This window comes from Pygocentrus nattereri, chromosome 9 (assembly GCF_015220715.1).
Source record: "Pygocentrus nattereri isolate fPygNat1 chromosome 9, fPygNat1.pri, whole genome shotgun sequence".
In the NCBI taxonomy this organism is placed as follows: domain Eukaryota; kingdom Metazoa; phylum Chordata; class Actinopteri; order Characiformes; family Serrasalmidae; genus Pygocentrus; species Pygocentrus nattereri.
Window position 1 is genome coordinate 30927459 of NC_051219.1, and position 20145 is coordinate 30947603.

The following is a 20145-nucleotide window of genomic DNA, read 5'->3' on the forward strand; positions in this document are numbered from 1 at the left end:
GAGAGAGAGAGAGAGAAATTCTGTATTTTGGGCACACCCTAGTGATTAAGCGCTTGGCTGGTGCAGGGCTTACCATGGTCCACTGCACACACAAAATCCACACATACTCACCCTTTACTGAGCTTATTTTATGAGGGAACCAATGAGAGAGAGAGAGTTACTGAAAGCTTCACTAGAGAGTGGGAACATAGACCAATAGACCACACTGACGAGACTGGTAAAGAGTAAAGGAGAGGTAAAGAGAGAGAGAGGGTAGGAAAAAAAGGATTTACAGTAAGCAACAAAGCAGAGAAAAGGGGAAGGGAGGAGAGGAGAAGAGAAAAGATGAGGAGGAAAAAAGAGAGGATGAGAAGGAGAAAACAGGAGAGAATAAGAATAAAAGGAGAGGACAAAAAAGAAGAGGAAAGAGGAAGGGAAGAGAGGAGAAGAGAAAGATGAGGAGACAGGGTGAGGATGAGGAGAAGAAAAGAGGAGAGAATAAGAATAAAAGGAGAGGAAAAAAAACAGAGGTAAGAGCAAGGGAAGAGAGGAGAAGAGAAAGATGAGGAGGGAAAAGGAGAGGATAAGAAGTAGAAAAGAGGAGACAATAAGAAAAAAAGGAGAGGACAAAAAAGCACAGGAAAGAGGAAGGGAAGTGAGGAGAAGAGAAAGATGAGGAAGAAAAGGGAGAGGATGAGAAGGAGAAAAGAGGAGAGAATGAAAAAATGAGGGAGAGGACAAGGAACAAAAAGTAGAGGAAAAGTTGGCCCAAAGTACGCAAACAAGCAGTGACTTTCATAATTTACAGTTAAGCTAATTTTCCAACAACACATTACATTTATTATCTAGTTTAGCAAAAGAGCTTCCATTCCTTTGCTCTGATGCAGTCTTAGGGTGGCTTAACACAGTGAAACATTCATATAAATGGTTTGCATGCAACACATTCATCATTCCACTACGTAGCAAAGTGAGTAGCTTTTATTTTAGTATGTTTTATCATTGTAGCTATACAAAATCCTCTTTTATTTTCTGTCATTTCATTCTAGCTAGGTTTCGATTAACTGTAGTTGAGTTAAAATTTCACAGTGTAATGTAAGTTTTATTCTTACATTATATTATATGAAAAATGACTTCATGGTTTTTGATAGTAACAGTTAAATTGGCCAGTTTTATTACTACAAGCAAAAACAGCAATTTATGCTGTACCCTTTCAGCATGTACTCAGGTAGAAAGTGATATTTAGAGCGACTTAAAAAATGTATAGATTCTAAAACATGGTCACTTCCTTGCTCATTAACAAAAGCTGACCAAAAAAAAATTAAAAAAAAAAAAAAAGGTTAAAAAAACAGTTCCCTCTTATCATGTTTAAACAGTCTCAGTAATGTGGTCAGGATTTTTGGATTGCACAGGATCCCCCAAATAGCATTTTATGTCACTTGCTGTGACATTAATGTTTTTTCTGTTACATTTTAGTATATAATAAAACAATAATTTTAGACATGAAATAATCCAAAGTTGCAGAAACTATATGATAAACTAAAAAAAAAAAGATTGTTTTCTAAAATTTCTCTGTTTACCTTCACAAAGTCCTGTTGCTTCCAAACTAATGTACTGTGTTAATTGTGTCTAGTAAAGAAATGCTCCCACACTACCACACAACAGAAGCAGAAGCCAGTCAGTCGTGCCTCTTAGTAAACTAAGGTAGCTACAACTGTGACATTATCTCTGAATGTTTGTTCACTACACACTGCCTCTCAGCATATTAACTGCTAATTGCAACTAATTAAAATGAAACTGACCAAAGCTGAGACAAAATAGAAGCCTTTTATGGGCAATTTTCTGTTTTGTGAGCTTCACAACACTTGCAGACTTTTACACCCTGGTGACCTCTGACTCCTAGCTTGATACTAGAGACATGACTCCATTTTGTTCCTGTGCAGGTTCTAGTTTCCTGCAGCTCCAGATGGTGGAGGTGTTGATGGGTCATATTTGGCTCAGACAGACTTGGCATTTCTCGGATCTCCCTCAACCCAACACCTGCCTCTTCTGCAGTGCTAATGGCAGTTTCGACACATGGAGGGGAATGGAGGAAGATGAAATAAAAGAAGGAATGAGGGAGTTAAACGGTTGAGTCCTAAGGGCACAGCGGACCTTGGCTGCCTCTCACTTACTCAGACCTGTTTAACAACCGCAGAGAAGACATCATTAAAACTTTAATGGAAAGCCGAAAAAAAACTGAAATGTATAATTTTAAAAGACCTGAGTACACATATTCTTTTCCAAAGAGCTCATGGACTGTAGATAATATGCTGAAGTTGATTTATTTCCATTAGAAGTACTATATTTTCCACAGTGATGCTGTGATCCATACTGTTAGCAAACTGTTGGGTCCAAACTACAAATTGTGCTCTAGCTTTGTTGGCCTGTTATAGGTAAAGAATTGTCTTATCACACCTAGAACAGACTTGGATTTCAGATGGTTCAATGCCACCTGTTTCACAGAGACATTGTTTTGGAGCAGCCTTCTGTCATGAAGGATTTCAGTCTTCTTTTTGTAGTCAATCGCAATAGAGTGTCATGTGTGTTAGGAAAATGGCTTTCAAATGTGATGATAATGCAATGACAGCATGAGCCATACCTTTTAGATTGTGTTTGCCATTAATCATAAATCTAGCATAGCTCTGTAGAAACTGACTGAGTTTATAATTTATTGCCAGTACAGAAAAGTTAAGGAGACCAATTAAGGGTGCCTGAGTCATTGCTAATTTCAAAAACAGAAGGAAGTGTGTACTTGCTAAATACATGACAAATTTAAAATTCCATTCTAGCAAAATCCCAGTTTTACCAATAACCATGACTTTTCTGATGTTGTAGGCCAGGCATGTTAAACTAGGGACCTTCTGGGTCGAAGTGCTGTGGATATTAGCATTCACCCTCATCTAATGGTCTGAATTCAGTTCATGAAGGCCTTGCTTATTAGCTGATGAGCTACATCAGGTGCATTTAATAAGGCAGCATGCTGAATCTGCATTGTTTTGGGGTTAGAGCTTGACACATGTGGTGTAGGCTGTACCGGACTGCTAGTTGACCTCAGAACAAGAGGAAAGCTCGTCACACTATTCCCTTAAATATCCCTGCCCATTCTCTTTTGCCCTTTTGGCCGACCGCAGTGCCTAAATCACACTTACCAAATGACTTTGCAAGCAGGTAGATACCATTATTTTTAGTTAATTTAAAAATTTCAGGTTACCAGACCTCCTTGTAAAATATTAGAGGACTAATATGTTCTCTAAAGCATCTGTCTTAGTGCTAAATGGGATGCTTTTACTATTACATAGAAAATCAATTGCATTATATAGGACACCATTATAAGGAACAGAATTTGTAAAGTGGGCAATATACTTCAAATGAAACAAACTTTTTAACCAAAACAGTGCCATGGTTTGTACGAAGTACGCCTCTAGCAGTGTTCAGCAGTAGTTCGATTTTGTTTAGTTCTGCTGTGTGTCCGGTAGGCTACACTGTTAGCATACTACTTACCACGGTATAGAACAGAACAGTATATAGACAGATGTCAGCATTGTTTTCTAAACCTGACAAGAGCACGCCGCGGTTTCTGTGAGCTCAGCAAAACTGGTGATAAATATTGTTTTACTACAGGCAATGCCATCGGTGGTGAGCAACCAAAGCAGACTGGTTTTCATCATCATCGTCATTAACCGCTTAATCCAGATAGGGTTGCGGTAGCAGATGGGAGAGCAGAGAATCCCAGATGACCTTGTCCCCCACAACTTCCTCCAGCTCATTCCCGGGAACCCCAAGCTGCTCCGAGGCCAACTTGGAGGTGTAATCCCTCCAGTGGGTCCTAGGACGACCCCGGGGCCTTATCCCGGTAGGCCCTCCTGACCTTGGCTACGCCTTGACACCCTGTCCATGAATATCACGAACAGGAGTGGAAATGGGGCACAACCCTGCCGGAGCCCAGCGCTAATACTGAAAGGGTCTGACTTAATGCTGAGTTTATAAGCACAGCTCTCACTCTGGGAGTACAGAGATCGAATGGCCCAGAGTAGTAACCCCGGTACCCCATACTCCCAGAGGACCTCCCACAAGATATCTCTGGGAACCCGATTGTAAGTCTTCTCCAAATCCATGAAAAACATATGTACACTGGGTTGGCAAACTCCCATGCCCCCTCAACAATCTGCGAGTGGGTGAAAAGCTGGTCCATTGTTCCACGGCCGGGACGGAATCTGCATTGTTCCTCCTCAATCTGAGGTTGAACTATCGGTTTGTGTCTCCTTTCCAGCACCTTGGCATAGACTTTCCCAGGGACGCTGAGCAATGTGATACCCCGATAGTTGGCACCCACCCTCCGGTCCCCTTTTTTGAAAATGGGGACCACCACCCCCAGTCCAAGGGTACTGTTCCTATGGTCCATGCAATATTGCAGAGGCGCGTTAGCCACAATAGCCTCACAATATCCAGAGGGAGGCATGTCTCCCAGATTAAGGAGTTTTTCAAAGTGCTCCTTCCACCGACCAACAATATCCTCATTGAAGTCAGAGTTTCTGCACCCTTGCCGAATACAGCTTGGGCACAGCCACCCTGACCACTCCTGAGTCTCTGGACAGTTGTCCAGAACCTCCTTGAAGCTGACTGAAAGTCTTTTTCCATGGCTTTGCCAAACTCCTCCCATGCCCTGGATTTTGCTTCTGCCACCATTGTGGCTGTCACCTTTTTCGCCTGTTGGTACCTCTCCGCTGAGTCGGGAGTCCTTCGGGCCATCCAGTTCCTAAAGGCCTCTTTCTTCAGCTTGACGGCTTTTCCGATGGTGTCCACCAGGGGGTTCTTGGGTTACTGCCCCGACAGGCACCCACAAGCTTTTGGCCACAGCTATGCCTGGCAGCTTCCACGATGGAGGTTTTGGACAGGGTCCATTCAGACTCCATGTCCCCTACCTCTCCCGGGACATGAGAAGAGCTTTCTCGGTGGTGGGAGTTGAAATCATTCTGAACAGGGGCTTCTGACAGTCGTTCCCAGCACACCCTCTCTATTCGCTTGGGCCTACCGGGTATGACCATCGGTTTTCCTTGCCATCTGATCCAACTCACCACCAGATGATGATCAGTTGACAGCTCAACACTTCTCTTTACTCGAGTGTCCAGAACATACGGTCCCAAGTCAGATGAAACGACAATAAAGTCAATCATTGACCTCTGACCCAAGGAGCTCTGGTACCATGTACACTTATGAAATCCTTGTGTTCGAACTTGGTGTTTGTTATGGACAGTCCATAATGAGCATTGTTATGGACAATCCAACATGAGCATTGAAGTCCCCCAGTAAGACTATGGAGTCTGTAGGTGGGACCCTTTCAAGAACCCCTCCCACTCACTCCAAGAAGGCCGAATACTCTGACCTGTTGTTTGGTGCATAAGCACACACAACAGTCAGCGTTTTCCTCACTGTGATTTTAATTCGCATTGAGGCGACCCTCTCATCCACCGGGACAGACTCCAACTGCATGGCCGCCAGCCGGGGACTCGTGAGTATCCCTACTCCCGCTCTGCGCCTCTCACCCTGTGCAACCCCTGAGTAGGAGAGGGACCAACCCCTATCAAGGAGTTTTGTTACAGAGCCGTCACTGTGGGTGGAGGTTATATTCCACGTGCCAAGAGCCAGTTTCTGCCTCAAGGGCCTAGGCTGCCAAGTGCCCTCCTGCAATCTCCCACTGCATGTGCAGCACTGCACCACTCCCCCATGCTGGATGTTGCGGGTGGTGGTCCCCCCAGGTTGCCTCTTTGGCCTGAGCCTGGCCGGGTTACGCGGGCTGCCCGGCCACCAGGCGCTCGCCAGGGGACACTACCCCGAGGCCTGGCTCCAGGGGTAGGTCCCGGTGACCCTATCCTGGGCAGGGTACACAGTATTTTGTGCCCGTTTTTTATCGTGGGTTTTCATGCTAGGGCTAAAGGCTAATAACTAACCCAAAGAGAATGGCTTTTGCTTCCACCCTCTTTGCCCCCTTTAACATAAAAATTATTTCCAACTCAATTAAACCAGTTAAAACACTGGACTTATTATATACTTTTACTATTATATCTTTGACTTTGCTTCCTCACATTTGAGTCATTTGTCATCTAAATGTATGTCAGTAAAGCTTTTGGCAGTCAGAATCGACCCGGTTCTGTGGTGAGCAGAGCTGGCAGCATGCTAGCTGACCTAACACTCACCAGCCGTTCTCTCCTGATTAGCAGTGCTGTTTAAAAGTTGGTGTTAGATTGAAGCTTTGATGTTATTGAATGGTGGATTTTAAATTGTGCACTGCTTTCATTTCATTTATTTGGTGTCCGTGTTCAGCAAACTGAACTTATTTTGAAATAACACTGCAGAATGCGGCAGCACAATATCAACATAAACGTAGAACTGTTCAGCGCAAAGCTATCTTGTTATATCATCCCAACAAATGTTTCTGTGGGCCCAACTATGGTTAGATAACTGGACCGGTTTTTGAGTGTCCCGTGTTGAACTGTGCCCAATTTAGAGGTCACTGGAGTGGTTACCCTTCCTACTAGCCCAAGTCACACCATTGCTTAAAAAGCCTTCTCGCAACCCTGCCCAGGTTGAAAACTACAGGCCAGTCTCACTACTACCCTTTCTTTCCAAAACTATAGAAAGAGCAGTCTACAGTCAGGTCTCTGGTTTCATCTCCTGGACCAAAATCAATCAGGTTTTAAAAAAGGGCACTCCACTGAAACGGCTCTTTTATCTGTGATTGAGGCACTAAAAACTGCCAGAGCTGCAGGACAGTCCTCAGTACTCATTCTGCTGGACCTCTCAGCCGCTTTTGACACAGTCAATCATGAATTTCTCCTATCTACTCTATCAAACATGGGTATCTCAGACAATGCGCTCCTATGGTTCAGATCGTACCTCACTGGGCGCTCATTCAAGGTGTCGTGGCATGGAGAACTCTCCTCAGCCCACTCGCTATCCACTGGGGTTCCCCAGGGATCGTACTGGGACCCCTTCTCTTTTCTATTTACACCACCTCTCTAGGCCGGGTTATCCGCTCACATGGCTTCTTGTACCATTGCTATGCTGACGACACCCAGCTCTATCTGTCATTCCCGCCTGATGACCTGGCGATCTCTGTGCGGATATCGCAGTGCCTCTCGAACATATCCGCATGGATGAAGGAACACCACCTTCAACTAAACCTGTCCAAGAACTTCTTGTTATACCAGCTAAACAATCCATTCAACACAACTTCACCATAACCATTGTCTCACTCTCCACGACAAAGGTTGCTAGGAACCTGGGGGTTATGGTAGATGACCAACTCTCCTTTACGCACCATGTTGCCTCGGTGGCTCGGTCCTGCCGCTTTGCGCTATACAACATCAGACAGATACGGCCGTTTCTAACACAACAAGCCACCCAACTCTTGGTACAAGCAGTGGTCATCTCACGCCTCGACTACTGCAATGCCATACTAACGGGCCTCCCGGCCCGTGTTGTAAAACCACTGAAAATGGTTCAGAATGCTGCAGCGCGTCTGGTCTTTAACCAACCAAAACGGGCGCATGTCACCCCACTGCTCACTGAGCTCCACTGGTTACCTGTTGCTGCTCGTATCAAATTTAAAACTCTTACGATTGCCTACAAGGTGTTAACAGAGCAGGCTCCTTCCTACCTGCACTCGCTCCTAAAGGCTTACAGCATCGCCCGGCCGCTGCGATCCTCCATTGAATGTCGCTTAGCTTTGCCAAACATTCACACAAAGCAATCGAGACTGTTCTCATACTTGATTCCCCAATGGTGGAACAAGCTACCTTCCACTGTCAGAGCAGGGGCGTTCCTCGCTATTTTTAAGAAACTCCTGAAGACAGAGCTCTTCAGGGAGCACTTACTCTAATCGCCTCTTGCAATCTAACCACTACCAACCTCATCTCCTTCTTGCCCTCCTTCCCTTCTCTACCCCGCTATTACCCTTTGGCCTCCTTTAAGGCCTGACTATGTTTGTTCTATGTACCTCATTATTTGTAAGTCGCTTTGGATAAAAGCGTCTGCTAAATGTAATGTAATACTCAGAACCGTTCATCCCTGCAGTGGGAAAGAGTAATTAGACTGCAACTCACTTCATAGAAGGTGAGAGAATTACCGTGCTTTGTGCTGTTTGTATGTTATGTTATCTGCCCTTATTTGTAGCATATCAGTTTAAAGGTATATTGGGCATAGGGCATAGTTCATTTGGTCTTGGTAAGGAGAATTCACAGGCTGAGAGAGATGTCACACTAACAGCAGCTTTTACTGCGGTATGTAGGTGTTGTGAGTGAGAAACACAGGGCCGTGTTCACTCTGTCTCAGTTATACATGCATACACATACAGACCCACTCGCTGTGTGTTCTCTGCAGGATGTGGAGATTATTTTATCACTGCAGGATGCCGGGACATTCCTGCTGGACTTCCGAGCGTTGGTGGGATAAAAGCTCTGATGAGGTGTATTGCTGTGGCTCCGATTTCATGTGTGTAGTGTGTTTGGGCCAGGGGGTTTCATGGGGACTCCAGTCCTAAGAGCCACATGTATTTATAGATATTTCTAACAGCAATAAAGCCATCCAGCACAAACACATTACAAATTCACACTCCTAGTGTGCTCAACAGCCGCAACAGCCCAACACCGCTGTCATGAAAAGAGGAATAGTGTGTGTATGTGTATATATTGTGTTGGAGGGCAGTTGATGTGGATACAGGAAGAGAGTTGAACTCAAATAGTGAGAAATTCTGGAACCCTCGATGGGCTTCTATAATAATAACATTTAACGCGTTCTGTCTATGATCATGTTGCCTTTGCAGATCAGGCCTTTTCAACTGGGAAAAGTGAGTCAGCTTCAAAGCAGACTGTGGATGAATGGAGCCATACAGACAGAGTTTCTGACCTAACAGTGTGAAGCACTATCACACTATAAATTACCTTTGACTGAATACAGTTCCATTATATTGTTACCCTCAACTTCATTACAGTTCAGTACAGTTTCATTATACTGTTCTTAGTAGTTAAATTTTGTGAGATTGATTGAAAATGTTGTATAGTTTTTGGTATAAATAAACTTCAACACCACATGGCTGCAAATTCATAGGAACTAATATGGTCCAACTAGTGAAAAGTTAATGAACAATTAATTTTAGGTCTTAGTATGAGGTCTATATGCATAGCTATGTACAGTATTATGGTAGGACTGTATTTATACTACCTTCATAAAAGGCTTTTAAATGGTTTAACATTAATAACTAAAAAAATGAATAAACTAGTCTTATAACACTAATAAAAGTGCAACCGTGATGTTATATCTGATAAAAATGAATATCTGATGAAACTGACAGGGTTAATACCAACTGATGAAGTAGACAAATTAAGTAACCAGCAAGCTCTGAGTTTAACAGTATCCATGGTTTTCCTGAACTTTAATCTCTTCTGTGATTCGTAACTGAAGCCACTTTTACATTTACATTTACATTTAAAGCATTTAGCAGATGCTCTTATCCAGAGCGACTTGCAAGAAGTGCTTTGTCTGCTAGAGAAAGTATCTTTGCTAGTTACCAAATAGGTTAGAGAAAAAGACAGTGCTGAGCTGAGGTACTGCTAGATACAAAAGTATCTGTAGAACTGTACACTGTAGAAACCAGAAAAAAGGAACAGAGTTGAGCACAGAACTCTGTGCCATGCAATGCAATACAATACAATACAATAAACTACAATACACAATGTATTCAACAATAAACTACAATATACAGTGCAAGTTTTTTTGTATATATTGGAACTTTTTTATTCCAGTTACAGCATTTAGATTCTGAACAAGTGAAATAGAAGATGTAGGTTGATGTTTTTTTTTCCCCCAAAAAACACTATGTAATTGTCTAGTAATAACATCTTAGATAGCTGTTTTGACCATGTTTTTGCAGTGCCCCAATCTTTGACATTTTGTTTTAACAGTAAATAAGTGTCCAATTGTAGTGTCAGATTGTGTTGCAAGGCCTTCAGGATGCCTACACTGGACAACTCAAGCAGACAGCCTTTAGTTATAATGGGAGCATTTTGGTTTTGTCATGGTTACTTGCTTGCATTATTTGCTGTTAAGTTGAAGTTACAGAGGGCAAATAACATGAAATTTTGACCTGATGTTAACTGTATTGAGATAGTGAATGATTTTACAAATTTGTAAAAGCAATGAGGCATACATTAAACTTTTATAGCCACAAAATAATAATGGTTTTGTTTAGCAAAGATAGTGGTTTAATATTCTTGAAAGCTGAGGTAGGGCCAGTCAGAGCATCGCCGAAGGTAAACATCGGGCGTGGGGAATGCTAAGGGAAAATGAAGTGGTTGAGACCATGGGTTGGTCATGTATTTCAGGGTTGCCAGTTTCCTTTCCTTCTTCTTTGGCATGGAATGGATGGCATAGAGTGCAGGGCACAGACAATGTTAACAAACCTGCTGGTGTTTGAAGCATGTCTTTTCTAATAACTTTCTAATAATTTTTTATTTTTTGAGTTGTGGCACCAACAACAGCATAAGACAAACTCATGTTTGATTCACATAGTTCGTACGAGAGCCAATTTAATTTATTTCACTAGAAATTCTCTTTAAACTGGCAAACGAACACTAGTGAGGCATCATGGCAGCCCCCATTGCGTTTTCATTATGTACTGTAGATGATGAAATCACAGAGTGGTGAACCCCTCCTCATCTTTCCTTTTGAAAGACTCAGCCTCTCTGGGATGCTCTTTTTATACCAAGTGATGTTACTGACCTGTTGCCAGTTTTTTAGCACTGCACAACTTTACCAGTCTTTTGTTGCCCTGTCCCAACTTTTTTGGAATGCTTTGCTGCCATCAAATTCAAAATAGGCATGCATTTTTTTTTTAAATCTGTTTTAGCATTTGATGCACTATATTTCCAAAAGTATTCACTCAGCCATCCAAATCACTGAATTCAGGTGTTCCAATCACTTCCGTGGCCACAGGTATATAAAACCAAGCACCTAGGCATGCAGACTGCTTCTACAAACATTGGTGAAAAAATGGGTCACTCTCAGGGGCTCAGTGAATTCCAGCATGGTGCCATGATAGGATGCCACATGTACAACAAGTCCAGTTGTGAAATTTCCTCACTACTAAATATTCCACAGTCAGCTGTCAGTGGTGTTAAAACAAAGTGGAAGTGATTGGGAATGACAGCAACTCAGCCGCGAGTTGGTGGTAGGCCAAGTAATATGACAGTGCGGGGTCAGTAGATGCTGAGGCACATAGTGTGCAGAGGTTGCCAACTTTCTGCAGAATCAATCACTACAGACCTCCAAACTTCATGTGGCCTTCAGATTAGCTCAAGAACAGTGCATAGAGAGTTTCATAGAATGGGTTTCCATGGCCGAGCAGCTGCATCCAAGCCTTAAATCACCAAGCGCAATGCAAAGCGTCGAATGCAGTGGTGTAAAGCACCGCCATTAGACTCTAGAGCAGTGGAGATGTGTTCTCTGGAGTGACAAATCACACTTCTTCATCTGGCAATCCGATGGATGACTCTTGGTTTGGCGGTTGCCAGGAAAATGGTAATTGACTGACTGCATTGTGCCAAGTGTAAAGTCTGGTGGAGGGGGGATTATGGTGTGGTGTTGTTTTTCAGGAGTTGGGCTCAGCCCTAAGTTCCAGTAAAAGGAACTCTTAATGCTTCAGCAGACCAAGAGATTTTGGACAACTTCATTTTCCCAACTTTGTGAGAATAGCCCCTTCTTGTTCCAACATGACTGTGCACCAGTGCTTGAAGCAAGGTCCATAAAGGCTTGGTTGAGCGGGTTTGGTGTGGAAGAACTTGATTGGCCTGCACAGAGTCCTGACCTCAACCTGATAGAACACCTTTGGGATGAATTAGAGCAGAGACTGTGAGCCAGGCCTTCTCGTCCAACATCACTGTCTGACCACACAAATGTGCTTCCTGTCCATGTGCTTATGTTGTGTTTACTTCCCAGTCCTGTCCATGTGCTTCTTTGTTTTGGTTTTCAGTCCTGCCCTCTTGTTTTGTGACTCCACCCCAATTGTTCCCACTTGTGTTTCCGCCTGTCCCTCGTTTACCCTCATGTATTTAAGCCCTGTGTTTTCCCCTGTGTGTTTGTTTGGATGTATGTGATGTAAGGTTTGTGTTCAAAATGTATGTTTTGTTTGAAGAAGTTTTGTTTATTTCTGGCCTGTTTGGAGTTCTGTGTTCTGGAGTACTTTTGTTTTGTCATGTCTGTAACTTCTGCTCTACGTATTGGCTCTCTGACCATGGACTGTTCTGACCCTGATTTTGGATTTGCACTTAATAAATCTCGCTTGTCTCTGCACATGCGTCCACCCCAACACTCCCAGCTGTTACACACTAACCCTTGTGGAAAGACTTCCCAGAAGAGTTGAAGCTGTTATAGCTGCAAAGGGTGGGCTGACATATTAAACGCTATGAATTAAGAATGGGATGTGACTCAAAGTCATATGCGTGTGATGGCAGACGAGCTAATACTTCTGGAAACATAGTGTATGTTGTTATTTGTACTATTTTTTTTTTTATTATTCAAATGGGGTTTAAATGACTTACATTTCATTGCATTTTGTATTCATTCACATTTTGCACAGTGTCCCAACTTTTTTGGAAATGGGGTTGTCCTTAAATTTCTTTGGAAAACATGGTTCTTTAGGAGGCATGTTTCCGTCATTAGTCATTTTGCAGTTTGACTTACAATAACAGGTTTTTACCTCCAATGGAGATTGTTTCAGACTGACCATTTTAGGGCCAAAAGTCATGGTAAAGTCTGATGGAAATTGACTTTAATGAAGAAGCCACTAAATGTTGCTTGACGTTGCATTGGAAGCAGAGTGATGGTATGTGTGTGCACTTATGAGTCTGTGTGTTGGTATGGTGTAGCAGTGGCTAGTACTGCTGAGTGATTGTCATGGTCAGTTGACCATGGAGAGCGTTGGAGCGCAACGGTCAGTGTGTGAGACTGCCCCCACGCCTCTACTCGCATACACACACACACACACTGACACAAACATGCTCCAACAGCCAGTCAACTAGACAACAATAATCACACAGATAATCAACAACAACACAAACACACCAGATTCTCTTGACACCTTCTTTGCACCAAACATGCACCACACATACACACACACAAGGCTGTAGTGAGGCAGGGCTGGGTCAGAATGACACATAGTAAAGTTTTACAGGTGCAGTGAGGCGGGTAATTGGTGTGTTAATTCGGCCGCAAGCGCTTAGCACACTCTAATGAAATTTCCACTGGTGTTCCCTTACATCCTGCAGGTCAGGAGGCAACTTCCTGTTTGGATAAGGAGCACTTTAAAGAGAGAAGGAAAGATGGAGCAGAAGGAGAAAAAGTGAGGAAAGAGAGAGAAGGAGAGAGGAAAACAGAGAATTATGGAAAGGGTGAGAAAAGAAGCAGAAAAGAAGAGAGAGGAAGGAAGATGAAGTAAGAGGGGAGAAGGTGGAGAGAGAAAAGGTAAGGGAGAGTGGATGAGATAGAAAGCAAATGAGAGTGAGAGGAAGGGAGAGGATCAGAGGAAGAGCAGAAAGAAAAAAGGTGGAAAGAGCATAAACTGGAGAGGGAGAGAAAAGTGAGGAAAGGGGCACAATTTGACTTTCAGCTGTGCTGGACTGGGCTGGGGGTAAAGGGGAACGGATGGAATTTCAATTTGCTGCTAACCACCCGCATAACCACCTACACACACATACAGACACACTCGCACCCCATGCCTCTTGGTGTTCTGAGGATGAAGAGAGCAGATGGAGAGTTGAAGAAAGTGTGTATAACCCAGTGTTCAGTAGAAGCTCATGTCTTTTCAGGTAGCCTACAAGACATTAATGAATGCTTTTGCATGCAAACTAACGCTGTAATCATAGTCTGATTTCAGCACCAATAATCGGATTATTCAAGGTTCTTCAAAAGGCATACTGTGATATTAGATTTGACCACTTAGATTTTGTTTATACGCTATTTTATCTTTTTTTTGTACATCTGTGCATTTGGACACATAACTAGATAGATAAGAGCTGCCCCAGACGCTGTAGTCATTATTCTGTCTAACACTACAACTGCAAAATGACAACAAATGTGCGACTTGCAACCATTGAAACTCTGAAATATACATTTATAAAATAATATTTTAGTTAAGTGACATCTAAAAAATAAATGTGGCAAGATGTTTAAATCTCATCTCACAAGCTTATTCTTTGGTAAATTTACCATTGATAAAGAAGCCTTTTTTTTGACTGACTCATGTAGATCTACAATTCTCCCATAATTAGATTATGGAAATGCTTATAATTATGTGGATTTTTTTTTTGTAGTTATCAAATAATTTGTACATCTAATTGTACTCAGTATGTTTTCTTTCAACTGGCCTTGTGACTCCAGGGCCTGATAAACTTTTAGTTTTATTTACTTTAGATTTAAATTTAGGTCAAGGTATCTATCTTCTCAGCTTTCCCTATTTTACTGTAGGAGGCTGGAGAAATTATTTGCACAAGAGGGGAGTACAGACAATAAAATGTGTGAAATTTTGTAATGATTTTATTTATTTATTTAAATATTGGTGTTATTAATTATAATTGATTCTAACATTCCAGAACCAGTGACGATGATTCACCACTTGCAAACTGATGGGTTATGATGCACTGGTGCATTTGTATACCTCTAACACACACACACACACACACACACACACACACACACACACACACACACACACACACACACACACACACACACACTGTAACGATTTACTGTGTACTGATGTACTGAAAAATCTAATTTTGAAAAGGTTTTTGAAGTGGTTGGGGAGGTGGTAGGGGTTATGTTAAGCATGCACCTTCACTCAAAAGACTGGGTTTATTATAAATCAGTTAATTAATTGTGATTTTGTGAAACTTTGTTACAGGGTGGTATATGAATAGGCCTCTGTAGAGTTAGTTCTGATACAATATGACATTGTGCCTGATGATTTATTACCATATGAATAATTCCGAATTTACCTCTAAAATTATGATAAACAAGCTTCAAATAAACAAACCTTACATACTGATGCCCTCCAAAAGTCTTATAGCAACAGTCAGAAGTTTGTTTTTGTAAAACTCCATATTTTGATAAATGCATTTCTGCTTTTTTTTTTATTTACATGCCTTTGCCTCAAGCCAGTAGATGAAAATGTGTCCAGTTTACATTCTGTTGTTTTAGCATAAACAGTTAACAACTGGGAAAAATCACTGCAGTCAGTTTAAATAATTGCTATCAGTTTAGGTGATGACAGGATTATGTAGGATGATTTTTAATGCACAAAATATCGCTATTTATATTAAATGTTGACCTCAAATTGTCATGGTCATGGTCGATACAGTCCAGGGTCATAGAGCCAATGTGAACAGATCGGGGTGCAGACAGCATTTAAACAATGCTCAATTAGTACTAACGGGGCCTAAAGTGTGCCAAGAAAACATCCCTCACACCATTACACCACCACCACCAGCCTGAACCGTTGATACAACGCAGGATGGATCCATGCTTTAATCTTGTTTATGCCAAATTCTGACCCTACAATCTGAATTGTAGTCTCAGTTTCCTGTTCTTAGCTGACAGGAGTGGCACCTAGTGTGGTCTTCTGCTGCTGTAGCCCATCTTCTTCAAGGTTCGACATGTCGGTTTAAAGATGGTATTCTGCATTCCTTGGTTGTTATTTGAGTTACTGTTGCCTTTCTATCATCTCGAACCACTCTGCCCATTCTCCTCTGACCTCTCACATCAACAAGGCATTTTCGTTCACACAACTGCCACTCACTGGATATTTTCTCTTTTTCAGACCATTCTCTGTAAACCCTAGAGATGGTTGTGTGTGAAAATCCCAGCAGTTTCTGAAATACTCAGACCAGCCCATCTGGCACCAACAACCACGCCATGTTCAAAGTCACTTAAATCACCTTTCTTGCCCATTCTGATGCTCTGTCTGCACTTCAGCAAGTTGTCTTGACCACCTCTACATGCCTAAATGCATTGGGTTGCAGCCATGTGATTGGCTGATAAGCTATTTGTGTTAACAAGCAATTGAACAATTGAATCTAATAAAGTGGCCAGTGAGTGTATATCTTAATAGAATTATTCAAATGCATTTTGAAGCAGAAAATTGATGTCTATGCTAGTATAACTAGTTTTCATATTTTTATCCTGTGTGTGTGTGTGTGTGTGTGATCATTTGCTAGCTCTAAGAGGAGTTGAGAGATTCCTATTGAGATGATGTATGTGTAAGAGTCTGACATTTGCCCTGTGACCTTTGGACAGAATTCACACACACACACACACACACACACACACACACACTACAGCTGTTGACAGAGCTCTTCATCGCAGTTCTACAGCCAGTCTGTTCAGCCTGACTGATCATTCTGCTCTTTTACTGCCATCATTAACACACATGGACACACACACACACAGAGAAACACACATCAGACGTATCAACACTCAGACTGCATTAAAAAGAGAGAGTGATGAATGTATTAATGGAGAGACGAGGGAATAGATGAGTGCATGGATGAATGGACAAATGTGAAGGAACCATTAATGCTGAAAGATACATACATGTTTAGCAACATGCTGCCATCCAGATTGTCTTTTTCAGGACCTTGCTTATTTCAAGGCCTTGCTTATTTCAGCAAGACAATGCCAAACGACGTTCTGTATGTATTACCGCAACATTGCTCTGTAATATAATATAAGAGTCTGGGTGCTAAACTGGCCTGTCTGCAGTCTAAACCTGTTACTGACTGATAATATTTACCACATAATGAAATGGAAAATACACTGTTAAGAAGCAGAAATTCTATATCAAACAAGAACGGGAAAACATTTCACTTTCAAAACTGCAGCAATTGAGCTCCTCAGTTCCCAATGCATTAAAAAGAGAGAGTGATGAATGTATTAATGGAGAGACGAGGGAATAGATGAGTGCATGGATGAATGGACAGATGTGCTGAGAGGACACTAACAGCCCCAGAGGGACAAAGAAGCTAATGCTAATGCTAACAGGACTAATGCTCTTGAGTGAAGGTGAGAACTGTCGTGCTGATGGTTTTTCACTTATCTTAAGTGCTGGTGGTCTCAATGACTTTGTCACGACCAGTTAAAGGTCCTTGCCAGGAGTGTGTGCACCACATGCCATGTGATGCACAAATCAACAGCAGCTCATGAGCACTTGTAGCGCTATGACTATTTGAAATATTTAAATTATTGCTGTGTACATAACTGTATAAGAAAAAATATTTTCACTGGCAAATGACAGTGTTATCTCTGCCAGAAAGCCTTGTATTTTGAAACTGATAACTTTATAATAGAATGAAAAATAACTTTAACGCATGTTAACGTACAACCCTATTTCCTAAAAAGTTGGGACGACGTGCAAAATGTCAATAAAAACAAAATGCAATGACTTGCAAATCATTTAAACTCTGTATTTCATTGAAAAAAATTCAAAGACAATATATCAAATGTATATCAAATATACATTTATATAGAAATATACAATATATCAAACTGAGAAATTTAATTGTTTTTTGAAAAACATATGCCTGTTTCAAGCAACAGGTCCATAACATCACTGAGTATAAAAAGAGTATCTGAGAGACTGAGTCTTTCAGAAGTAAAGATGAGGAGGGGTTCATAGTGCAAAAATTCAAGGAATGAAATTTTTCAACATAAAATAGCAAAAAACTTTTGTGTTTTATTGTTTATGGTACATAATATCATAAAAAGATTCAGAAAATCTGGAGAAATCTTTGTTTGCAAGTGACAAGCAAAAACCCAGTATTTGGGCTCGCTATGATCTTTGGGCCTTAGGAGGCACTGCATTAAAAACTGACCTGATTCTGTAGTGGAAGTCACTGACTGCATGGGCTCAGAAAAACATCTGAAAACCACTTTCTGTGAAAACAGTTTGCTGCTGCATCCACAAATGCAAGTTAAAACTCAACAATAGGGACAGGGGGGCAATGAATGCACATGGCATGGGTGGCTGGCACATTTGTGAAGGAACCATTAATGCTGAAAGATACATACATGTTTAGCAACATGCTGCCATCCAGATAGTCTTTTTCAGGACCTTGCTTATTTCAAGGCCTTGCTTATTTCAGCAAGACAATGCCAAACCACGTTCTGTATGTATTACCGCAACATTGCTCTGTAATATAATATAAGAGTCTGGGTGCTAAACTGGCCTGTCTGCAGTCTAAACCTGTTACTGACTGATAATATTTACCACATAATGAAATGGAAAATACACTGTTAAGAAGCAGAAATTCTATATCAAACAAGAACGGGAAAACATTTCACTTTCAAAACTGCAGCAATTGAGCTCCTCAGTTCCCAATACAGAGTTCTGTTAAAAGAAGAGGTGATGAAACAGTGGTAAACATGACCCTGTCCCAACTTTTTTGAACATGTTGTCAGCTTCAAATTCAAAATAGGCAAATATTTTTCAAAACACAATAAAATTTCTCAGCTTCAACATTTGATGTTGTCTTTGTGGTATTTTCTTTTAAAAATATGGTTTATGATTTGCCTATAATTGCATTCTATTTTTATTTACATTCTGCACAGCGTCCCAACATTTTGGAAACAGGGTTGTAATGTTCTATGTAATTTTAGGCCATTTCTATTGGTGAAATTTCTACATAATGTAAAGGGCAGCTGCAGTTATCAAGTGATGTAAAAATGAAAGGAAAGACATTGTGATGAACATGTTCTATCATGATGACCAGACCAAAAATATGATCACAGTTTTCATTATTGATAAGTGTTCATTGTTGTTAAAACTTACTCAAATAACAAGTAATTGAAAATAATTGAAATATGAATGTAAATAATTTTGCTGAATATATTTCATGATACACTGAAATTAAATCTCTGAATGCACATATCTGCAGATGCCAAAACATAAACATTTATTAAATGCAGAAATTATGACTAAATCCACCTTTCTGTGGCATTACAAAGAAATATTGCAGTTATTTCTGTTGGATTTCAAATGGAGTACAATGAATAAACGGCAGGTATTCTACCACATTTGCTCAGCATTGCCTAAACATTCTGCTCTTTCGAAGCACAATAAAGTCACCAAATATTGGTTTAGAATATTAGTTAAACATCTTTCCAAAATATCTTTTAGAACTTATCTGTTGATACACTGATATCACTGTGACTTTTTAAAAAGATGGAAATTCTAAATTGAATAATCAGAATTTAAAAGAATATAGTTAACTTTGGAGTCTATCATTAAAACTGTCCCATCCCTCTGAGTGATATTGACATCTGGATTCAGCATAGTTTTACTTTGTGCATGTTGGTCTGTGAATTCAGTGAGTGGCATGTGCTTGGCACTGTGTATCTTCTGCAGATGTAGAAGGCAGTAAATTCCAACTTATGTTCTGCTGATTATTTGATTTGAAGAACATAATTATGTTTAAAACATGCTTCCCATCCACAAATGTCTTTGCGGTGTTGCAGTCTCTGCTTTGAAAATATAGTAACCAAGAAACATGAGCTAAATCCACGCAGATGCAGATGGTGTGTAGGTTGAAACCAGTATATCAGTTCTGTAACACTAAGCTACTTCTGACTGAATGTTTTAAAGTAGAAGGCTTTATTACTGTTGGAGTAGCTTACAGAATGTGTACAGTACTCTTTAACCTGAGATTACATCATCAGTACAGTATATGCCACTGGCTATGTGATCACTGTGATGGAGATCTCATCTGTGAACTGAAACCCAGTGGAGCAGTAATCAACAAAAAGTACACTTCTGCAATAAAGACATATCTCTCTCTCTCTCTCTCTCTCTCTCTCTCTCTCTCTCTCTCTCTCTCTCTCTCTCTCTCTCTCTCTCTCTCTCTCTCTCTCTCTCTCTCTATCTCTCTCTCTCTCTCTCTCTCTCTCTCTCTCTCTCTCTCTCCCCTCTCTCTCTCTCTCCCCTCTCTCCCTCTCCCTCTCCCTCTCCCTCTCTCTCTCTCTCCCCTCTCTCTTTCCTTTTGCTGCTTTTTTCTCATTCATTTTTACTTTCTTTTGTAACCTCTC